Genomic DNA, 8,658 nt, shown 5'->3' with positions numbered 1-8,658 from the left:
TTTTGTTGTTGTTGTTATTCTTCTTCCTTCCTTCCTTCCTTCCTTATTTCCTTCCTACCAACATTCTTCTGTCTTCTCCTTTTCCTCTTCTGCTTCTCTATCCTCTCTCTGCCTCCTCCTCATTAACCTGAAATCTAAACCACTTCAATATCCATTCTTCACCCATTTCCAATGCTGCATATTCCACTACCATTACTTTTTGGCGCGTGCGTATATATATATATATATATATATATATATATATATATATATATATATATATATATATATATATATATATATATATACATATATATATATATATATATATATATATATATATATATATATATATATATATATATATATATATATATATATATATATATATATATATATATATACATTTATACATTTACATGCATACTTATATATATATGTACATACATATATACATACATATACATATATATACACACATATATATATATATATACACACATATATATATATATATATATATATACATATACATACTTATATATATACATATATATATATATATATATATATATATATATATATATATATATACATTTATACATATACATACTTATATATATATATATATATATATATATATATATATATATATAGTTAGAATTTACATATACGTATATATACATGCATATACATATATATACATACATGCCTACATATATGTATGTATATATATGTGTGTGTGTGCGCGTATACAGACACACAAACACATTTATATACACACAGACGTATACATGTATTCACATACATGCATACATACATATATACATACATACGTACGTTCACATCTGCATGCACACATATCTATATAAAGAGGTGCTGAAATCCAGTGACATTTCCAAATTGAATTACGTCATAACGTGTTATTTGTTTCCTGTAAACTGTTCAATTTGTGTTGGATAGACGTGAGCTTTGGATATCTAATACTCATACCGAAAAACAACAACAATAGCAATATGAAGAAGAAAACAAAGGAAGAAAAAAAGGAAAAGCCGTGTCGTCTGCTGCTGGTGAAAATAGGGAAGAAGAGGGAATATATAGTAGCAGTTTGTTTTCTATTTTCTAAACTAAACCTTAATGTTATTTATGCAACGTCACATCGTAGCTAAATTTATACTAATTCAATACTGAGAGTTTTAATTTCCCAAGGGGGAGGCTGGAAAAAGAAATGAGAGAGACAGAGAGAGATATGGTCCAAAAAAATTGGAGGGTGAATGAGAGTGACAGGGTGAAGAAGAGAGAATGATGAGAAGAAATGGAGGGAATGAGAAACGAAAAGAAAGGAGTAAGGACAGACAGATTGCTTAATAGAAATAACCTAAAGAAAAACAAAGATAAAATGGCTGCTTACTATTGATATACATGCGAAATGCAAGGGATATTTAGCGAGATTTAACGAGAAACATTGACAGATTAACTTCTCTAACGAACTAAATGGATATATGAATAAAAGTTCAATAGAATACTGCGAATACGGTGAAAGATAGATTGTGAATGAAACAGGTTTGGGAATAACATTGTAAGTAAAGAAACTTAATTTGAAATGTCACCCAATTTTTCACAAATGTCAAGATGTGATATTCAATTATATTACAATATAATACCCTCTGTGTAATGTTTATGTGTATATGCACACGATTATATATATATATATATATATATATATATATATATATATATATATATATGCATGTATGAATATATACAGAATTGTATATTTTCGTACAGTCCGATATTTGCAATATATGAAATCATATTCAATACAAAATTCAGCAAATGAATATGTTGTTGAAACTGTGTATTAATATTTTCGGTAGAATATAAAGTCGAATACATATATTAAAATTTTCATTGTATATACGTCCTGTTTAGCAGAGGTGGGTGGTCATGACTGGAGTTTCACTTAATCATGGGTCTTTTAGATCAAAATGACTGATGTTTAAAAAACAACGATTACAAACACCACCGCCACAACCAACACCGCCTCCGCCGCCTCCGCCGCCTCCGCCGCCTCCGCCGCCTCCGCCGCCGCCGCCGCCTCCGCCGCCGCCGCCGCCGCCTCCGCCGCCGCCGCCGCCGCCTCCGCCGCCGCCGCCTCCGCCGCCGCCGCCTCCGCCGCCGCCGCCTCCGCCGCCGCCGCCTCCGCCGCCGCCGCCTCCGCCGCCGCCGCCTCCGCCGCCGCTGCCTCCGCCGCCGCCGCCTCCGCCGCCGCCTCCGCCGCCCCCGCCGCCGCCTCCGCCGCCGCCGCCTCCGCCGCCGCCTCCGCCGCCGCCTCCGCCGCCCCGCCGCCTCCGCCGCCCCCGCCATGTCAAATTTTGCTCGGTTCACTTTCTATCGTCTTAAGCAATAAAAGAGACACATTGGATGATGTACTCCTCGATATACTATGTGTAAATGTGTAAGACTAGGTGCACGTTGCTAGGAGATTATTGAGGATGGCTCTTCTTGATTGGGGTTGGTATGTAGTTAAACAATAACAACACTAGTTCACCGTCGGTTACGACGACGAGGGTTCCAGTTGATCCGATGAACGGAACAACCCGCTCGTGAAATTAACATGCAAGTGGCTGAGTACTCCACAGGCACACATACCTTTACCGTAGTACTCATGGGGGATTCAGCATGATATAGAATGTGACAAGACAAGGCTGACCCCTTTGAAATATAAGTACAGCTCATTTTTGGTAATTGAGAGAACTGGACTAACTTGAAATAAAGTGTCTTGTTCTGAGACACAGCACGCCGTCTGGTATCGACATCTCGACCCTGTGATCATGAGCTGAATACGTTAACCACTTAACCACGTGTCTTTACAATAACAACAACTACAACTGAGAGCTCCCTGGTCCTATTCTTTGCAATGATTAATTTTATTGATGTAAGTTCCAAGTTCAAAAGCCACTGTTTTGTTTACGTCTTTCAGGATCGATGTAATTAATACCAGTCATATATGATGGTAGGATGGTTCTAAGGATGGGTCTGTCTTTTGAATCGCATCTAATACACAGGATATATTTCCTTGGCATCCATCCATCGTATATGACACACATTCCTAATTTTTGTCAACCAACTTTGTAACTTGGGACTTGTGAAAAGAAGGCTTTCCATAGGAGCAAGCGTGGCTGTGTGGTAAGAAGCTTGCTTCTTAACCACGTTGTTTCAGGTTCAGTCTCACAGCGTGGGCAAGTGTTTTCTACTATAGCCTTGCGCTTGTGAGTGGACTTAGACAGAAACTGAAAGAAGCCCGTCTTCTTCTTCTTCTTCTTCTTTCCCTCCTGCATTCCATCTCGTTTCCACTTCCCTTCTACCCTCGCCTCTTCTCTCCTTTTAATCAATCTTATATGCAAATAACACAGAAACTTGCACGCAGTCACGCACGCGCAAACACGCGCATGCACACATACACGCATACATGCATGCATGCATAATACATACATACACACAAATATGCAGAGTCTTACATATTCTATCCCTCTCATTCACACGAAATATCACCTTTTCCCTATCTCCCTCCTTCCCCCTTCTCTACTTTTCGTTCTCACTCTTCCCCTTTCTGTGTAATTATATATATATATATATATATATATATATATTTATACGTAAGGAATGTATATGTATATATATATATGTATAAAGTATGTATGTATATATATATATATATATATATATATATATATATATATATATATATATTTATACGTAAGGAATGTATATGTATATATATATATGTATAAAGTATGTATGTATATATATATATATATATATATATATATATATACATGCATGTATACATGTATATCTTCTTATATATATATATATATATATATATATATATATATATATATATATATTTTCCTTAATTTTCCTTTTCATTTCAATATTCGTCGCAACTTTCTTTCTCTGTCAAGTCTTCATATTCATATTTCTTCAGGACTTCCTTCTGTCTCTTTGTCTTTCTCTCTCTCTCTCTCTCTCTCCCTCTCTCTCTCTCTCTCTCTCTCTCTATTTATCTATTTATCTATCTATCTATATGTATATATGTCTGTCCATCTATCTCTATGCGTCCATATCTATCTTGGTATAATTCCTTTATTCCACATTCTCTCTTTCCAATTTCCATTATCCCTTTATCTTTCTCCATATCTCTGTCACTCTCAATCCACCCATCTCTTTCTCTTTTTCCCTCCATCAATCTCCCTCCCTCACACTCATTCTCAATCTCTCTCACCTTACTCTTGTCGCATCCTCTTACTTTTCCCTCTTTTGCCATATCTTTCCACACTTAGTTTTTCTCTGTCTTCCTCTCCCTTACACTCACTCACTCACTCACTCACTCACTCACTCACTCTTGATCGCACTCTTATACCGTCCCTCAACTGCAGCTCATTCATTTCCCAACGGACGCCATTTTGGCAGCCGAGTAAAGCGGAAGCTGTCTTTCCGTCCTTCATTAGCCAGTGGTATAAATTGTTAGAAACATTCCCCACACCAAAACAGTTCTGCCAGATAAACTTGTCAATTCTCACTAAAACCATGAAACTTTTCTACTTTGATTTATCTGCCCCGAAGACAAGCTTTACAAACCGTAGAATTTCCGTAAACAGCGATAACTACAGGCTTAAATACCAAATATTGGAGCAGATAGGACGATATGTGAGAGTTAGCACTTCCGAAGTAGAAAACTATTGTTTCATACAAACGCAAATGAGAATGATTTTCTAATTAAATAATTAATTAATTAGCTAATTAATAGACTTTATTGCAAACGAACGAACAAGAAAGAGTGTTTCAGGTCACTGAAATAGCTAGAATTATAACAAAAGTCTCCTTCAAATCAGATTTCACCGTGTTATTAATCAATGAAGGACACATAGAATCTTGTTGTCCAGATGGTTCGTCATGGTTGCAGGGACTGTGATCATAAGTATGACTGGATAGGGCTGGGCTTGGGTTAAATAGCAATTTCTTCAAGAAACATTGTGAATTCTAATAATATCAAACCATTAAAAAATGGTGTTCTAACCTTGATCAGCTCACCAAAGAATGACAGAATAAGTAAACAGTCTTCGATAATCGATATTCAATACTTCACTAATAAAGCTTGTTAAAGCTAATACATCGAATATGTTTACTTTTATTGTTATTTTATTTGTATTTGTTTTTATATTGTCAAACAGAGAAAACATAGGCAACTCCGAACTAAATGACTAGGTTTCCCTTATAGAAAACTAATCAAAATATTTTGACTGCGGCTAATTTCAGGATCCTCGGCCGTACTAAGACACGAGATGCCTTACAGATTGTTCTACATACATGTATATATATATATATATATATATATATATATATATATATATATATATATATATATATATATATATATATATATATATATATATACATATATATATTATTTAATAAACATAATGTTTTTATGTGCTACTCTTAGTTCCATGTGCTGATAACATGCCAAACATTTTTTATCACACGTCTGTTTGATGATTGTGCTGGGACAGCAGACGTGTTAAAACACTGTTTGGCATGCTCTCAGCACGTAAAACTAATAGTAGCACATAAAAACATGTATTGCGTTTATTAAATATTTATCTCTCACCAGATGTAATTTTTTTTATGATCTTACCATCACACGTGTGAAGGCACTTGGCCTAGTTGTCAGAGTTAAATCGTGTTTTTGATTCCCAGAGAGGGCGGTGTGTTGTATTCTTGAGCAAAACACTTCGTTTAACGTTGCACTGCGATCATTTCGACACCTGACGTGTGGCACATTTGTGCACCTGTACAGGTAATGTCAATTTGGCGGAAGGAGTGAGCATATGTACAGCAAGAGGTTAGGGAAGCCTCATCTGTCGTGAGATGACGGCATGGAAGATCTCATTGTCGATATATCATTGTCCTTTATTTCCTTCACATCAAATTGAACTGTTCTGATACTAACCAGACTAAGACACTCTCCTTCTATGATACAAATTTTCTGTTTTAATACTTGAATCAAAATTGAAGGCTTTCATCATCCTTTCGCGATAATTTATGTTTCCAAACATCAGCTTGATAATGACAAAGATATTTAACTAAATTCCTCATTAATTTAAACACTTATTGAAACACCAGCTGTGTATTCTAGCAAAAATATGGTAACAAAAGGAGTTTTATAGGATGAGTTGGAAACCTGCTCGGTCAGTTGTAATTTGCATAATTAAAACGATAACGCGCTAAGAGCAGATAACCCAAAGAAGACAGTGGCATGAATTTTGATTACAGATTCAACGGCGAGTGTACGGAATGCTGTACATGATTTATTATTATTATTATTATTTTACGTTTGACTTTTGCTCTGCATTTGTACAAGTTGGATCCAAGTCTCACCCAGAGACCTCAAGAGACAAGTTAGAAGTTCATGTAGGTGTTATGCCTAGGGTACCTATTATTATTATTATTATTATTATTATTATTATTATTATTATTATTATTATTATTATTATTATTAAGGCGGGGAGCTGGCAGACACGTTAACACGCCGGGCGAAATGCTTAGCGGCATTTCGCCCGTCGCTACGTTCTGAGTTCAAATTCCGCCGAGGTCGACTTTGCATTTCATCCTTTCGGGATCGATGAAATAAGTACCAGTTGAGTACTGCAGTCGATCTAATCGACCATCCCCCTCCCTTCAAATTCCAGGCCTTGGAACTGGACCTATTGCCGCTGTTTTTATTGTTGTTGTTGCTTGTATTATTGTTGTAGCTTCTAATGTTGCAGGTCCGTCTCCCTCAGCTGTTATAGAATCGCCAGAGCGTCGGTAACAAAGATTTTGAAGTATTCGTTCCAACTCTTTACATTCTGAGTTCAAATCCAGTCGGGGGGTCAAACTTACCTTTCACCTTTCCGGGGGTCGATAAAACAGAACAGCAGTCAAGTACTTGTGTCGATAGCATCTAATAAACCAACCCCTCCCCTCAAAAGTGTTGGTCTTGTACTTTAATTAGGATCTGCTGCTGTTGGCCCTCGTCTTTGTTATTGTTGTTCTTGTTATTGTCATAGTTGTTGTTGTTGTTGCTATTGTCATCGTTGTTGTTGTTATTGTCATCGTTGTTGTTGTTGTTATTAACACCGTTGCTGTTGGTGTTGTCGATGTTATTGCCGCCATTGTTGTTGTCGTTCGTGTCGTTGTCGCTATAACTGTTGTCGGCTCTAATACTCTCCTCGCTCTCCCTCGCTGAGACATGTCTGATTTTACATCAGAAATATACACCGAGAGATAATCCCCCAGTGATCTTCCAGTCGGGAACAAAAAACCAGCCAAGCGGATCGTTCCGCCACAGCTGTGGCGCGTCACGTGGGACGTCCTATCGCCGATCGCCGTCCTTCACAATGAATACAAAACAAGCGTTATAATATCGCCACTCTCCCCACCTCTCCCACTTTTGCCTCTCTCTCTCTTTCTCTCTCTTTCTTTCTCTCTCTCTCTCTCTCTCTCTCTCTCTTTCTCTCTCTCTGTTTTCTCACCCTATCTAATCGTTGCTTCCTGCACTCCCTTCAGTTCTTCATTGCTTTCTTTCTTTTGCTCAATTTTCATGCCCCAATAGTAAATATATAAGCACACACATCACACACACATACACACACATACACACACACACACACACACACACACACACACACACACACAACGAAACGCATGCGCGGACACACATTCACACATTCACACACGCATATACACACTTGTATACACACGCATGCACGCACATGCACACACACACACACACACACACACGCCCTCACGCACTTGTAAACACACAAGCACACACTCACGCACACACACGCATGCATTCACACGCACACACGCACATGCACACGTACACGCAGAAGAATCCATGCACACGCGCACACAAGTAAACACACAACACGTACACGCACATGCATTGACACATACACTAGCACACGTGCACACAGACGTGTATACATATGCACACACACCTGCACATACGCATATATGTATAGATACACCTCCCCCCCCCACACACACACCACACACAGAGAGGCACTCACACACTCCTCCAGAACAAATGCAGAAATACAAAAGGGAACTGGATCTCAGTCAGTTTCGACGGGGAGTAGTTATGCTTAATAATAATAATAATAATAATAATAATAATAATAATAATAATAATAATAATAATAATAACATTTGCCTAAGTTTTAACATCATCTCCTTCGAAATAGTCACATTGCGCAGCACCACACCAGTCCTAGTGTTGCTGCTCTTTTTGGAATCTGATTTGGAAGTTGTTTCCTGTAATTGATTCGAGGACCTTTTTGTTTTTCTTTTTCGGCGAGAAACTCACGAATGAGGAGAGTTCGGTGCATTTGTCGTCGGGAAGAACCTAGTTCTTCGTGCTCCACAGATCCGGTCGTTTTCACCGATAGTCCTCCCTCAAAAGCATCAAAACTTCGCAGTAGAACCCTCGATTGATGGTCTGGTCCTGAGTGTTCATAGTGACAAACATTCTCATAAACTAGCTCCTTGACAGAGATGGGGGAAACAAATACTGTCCCACAGTCCTTACAGTTCGACCTTGTCCCTTGTGGCTTTTGGTTGTTCTCT

The 8,658-nt window shown here is 37.8% G+C and overlaps 1 long non-coding RNA gene across 1 annotated transcript in view; it reads left to right on the top strand.

Moving 5' to 3' along the window:
- Window positions 1-897: 897 nt before the first annotated feature.
- LOC149131290 (uncharacterized) overlaps window positions 898-8,658 on the top strand; it is a 49,998-nt gene continuing 42,237 nt past the window's right edge. The window contains exon 1 of the long non-coding RNA XR_016238088.1: window positions 898-1,558. This is a non-coding gene — a long non-coding RNA (uncharacterized LOC149131290). The remainder of the gene's footprint in view (window positions 1,559-8,658) is intronic.

Source organism: Octopus bimaculoides, chromosome 23 (assembly GCF_046866305.1).
Source record: "Octopus bimaculoides isolate indiv1 chromosome 23, ASM4686630v1, whole genome shotgun sequence".
Lineage (NCBI taxonomy): Eukaryota > Metazoa > Mollusca > Cephalopoda > Octopoda > Octopodidae > Octopus > Octopus bimaculoides.
This window is presented reverse-complemented; position numbering and strand designations above follow the sequence as displayed.